Source organism: Octodon degus, unplaced genomic scaffold (assembly GCF_000260255.1).
Source record: "Octodon degus isolate 3935 unplaced genomic scaffold, OctDeg1.0 scaffold00023, whole genome shotgun sequence".
In the NCBI taxonomy this organism is placed as follows: domain Eukaryota; kingdom Metazoa; phylum Chordata; class Mammalia; order Rodentia; family Octodontidae; genus Octodon; species Octodon degus.
In genome coordinates this window covers 16981848-16982085 of record NW_004524599.1, presented here as the reverse complement: position 1 = coordinate 16982085, position 238 = coordinate 16981848, and positions in this window count along the sequence as shown.

Sequence of the window (238 nt, the reverse complement as noted above, 5' to 3'; positions counted from 1 at the left end):
CGCGACACCGCGCCACGCCTCCTCGGCGGTGCCTCTGGGGGCGGGACCTGCCGCGGTGCGGGGGGCGGGGCCTGCCGCCGCCGCGGCCCCGGGAAGAGGAAGGAGACTGCGGCTCCCGCGCCCACCCCTTGCTGGCCTCCGGAGCGTGGGGAGGCGGCCGTGGACTGCCTGGGCCTCGGCCCCAGTCTTTCCCGCGCCCTCCCGAATCTCTTTGGACGCTGGGCGGGAGGAACTCCGG